Genomic DNA, 1,820 nt, shown 5'->3' with positions numbered 1-1,820 from the left:
CCAGACTGTTCCACCACCAGCACAACTGGGGTTGGTGTGGCAGGAGCTCCCACACTAGCCAAGGGGTGAGGATCCGTGCTGGATCCCACCTAAGATGCCCAAGCCCTAAGGAACCAGCCCTGCAGGCAGCTCTGCTCCCAGCCCAGCCCCTCCCAGGGCAGCAGGGGCCACGTTGGATGCTTGGATGAGGCTGAAAGACCCCATGAAGACACTGGAGCCAAGAATTCCCCACCTCCACAACCCCCCTGGCTTTTCCCAGGCACCAACCTTGCTCCACGTCCACCTCTGCTGTCACTTGTGCCCGGGTCTCACAGCCCAGGGGGGGCTGGGCAGGGACTCCCCCCTGGCAGCTCCGCCGCGGAACCGCGGTGCCCGAGCGGCTCTTCTTGGAAGGGGATGGCTTGACTGGAAAGACACAAACCAACAAAATTCTCTTTCCTAATGCATTCAGGAAGGAGTAGGAAAACCCAACTTCCCAGTGAGAGTTGTGCCCTGAAGGAACAAGCTGGTGGATGAAACAGCTCCTATAAGGTCACATCTGTCAGGCATCCAGGAGGAAGGAAGAGGTGACAGCACAAATCACTTCCTAAAGCTCTTGGATGCTCTTGCCCACCTTCCCAAAGCCCCTCCCTGGGCAGGGATAAGCCAGGAGGCTTTGGTGATGGCCAAGGGCACAACAAAGGTACTTACGTGGTATCTTCTTGAACACTGTGTTGCACATGAACCGCTGGAACCTCTCGGCGTAGAAGCTGGGTCTGTGCACAGAGACAGTGTCCTGGAAGCCCAAGGGACAAACATTAATTCACCTGGGAGCCTGAATTCATCACTGGTCCAGGTTACACCAGCAGCTTCTCCCAGGCTGAGAGCCCTGGACACAGGTTGTGTCCCTCAGGAGCTCCACACACAAAGCAATCAATGAATGAACCAGATGAGCAGCTGGCAAGAGGCAAACACAGAAGCCCAGGATCCCAGGCCCAGCACAGCTTAACAGGACTCTGGTTTGCTTGCTAAACAAGCTGAACAGTGACCTTTTCCTACTCACCCCATCATGTACCAGGGCCTTCCAAGAGTGCTCCAGCTTCTTGACAAACCTGAGAATGGGAAGAATCAAGAACAACTTGCACACCAGGTCCCCAAGGTCTGTATCACAACACGCTGGCTCAGAACTGGGCACCCCAAAAACAGCCCATTTGGGCTTTGAATCCTCCTCATTGTCCCCTGTTTCTAAGGCTGTTCCCACAGACTCCAGGGCTGGTTGCAGGGATCAACCTCCCAAGGGGAGAGTTTCAAAGGCAGAACCAATCAGGGCAGCCAACTTGCAATGACATCTAACAGAGACTTTACCCCTGTGACCCCTGCACGCTGCGTTTTCCTGTCAATAGCAGAAAAGACAAACCTTACAGTTGGTTTTCTCTTTACAGGGAGAAGTGGTTATGGCCATTTAAGGCCACCACTGGTTTGTTCCCTGCTACTTCCCACACAGTGCCCGTGTCCAACCACCATGGCACCCAGAAACCACTTCATATTCTGGGAACATGAAGCAGAGTGAAGCAAGACCTGGAAATTGATCCCAAAATGCCCGACTTGAAGAAAACAGAAAGAGGTTAATAAAACAACCTCTGTTGATTTGTGTCTTTAACTTTTTCTGGAACGCCAATCCTGACAAGCCAGCAGGAGCAGGCAGTGCTGGGGAGGGGTCTCCCCAGGGTGGGATGCTGCTGTCACCAACTGCCCCTCACCTGTAGGACTGCAACACGTCGATGATGCCGACGTAGAGCAGCAGCCGCTCCCCCCTGGCGTTCCGGGCTGGGATGCCCCCC

General features: G+C 54.6%; 1 protein-coding gene across 1 annotated transcript in view; it reads right to left on the bottom strand.

Moving 5' to 3' along the window:
* PIP5K1A (phosphatidylinositol-4-phosphate 5-kinase, type I, alpha) overlaps positions 1-1,820 on the bottom strand; it is a gene marked incomplete at its 5' end in the record, with an annotated part of 12,512 nt that overhangs the window by 6,067 nt on the left and 4,625 nt on the right. The gene's annotated exons all lie outside the window — the stretch shown is intronic.

Source organism: Chaetura pelagica, unplaced genomic scaffold (genome assembly GCF_000747805.2).
Source record: "Chaetura pelagica isolate M959 unplaced genomic scaffold, ChaPel_1.0 scaffold2261, whole genome shotgun sequence".
NCBI lineage: Eukaryota > Metazoa > Chordata > Aves > Apodiformes > Apodidae > Chaetura > Chaetura pelagica.
Note: the sequence above shows the minus strand (reverse complement) of the source record. Positions and strands in the feature narration are given on the sequence as shown.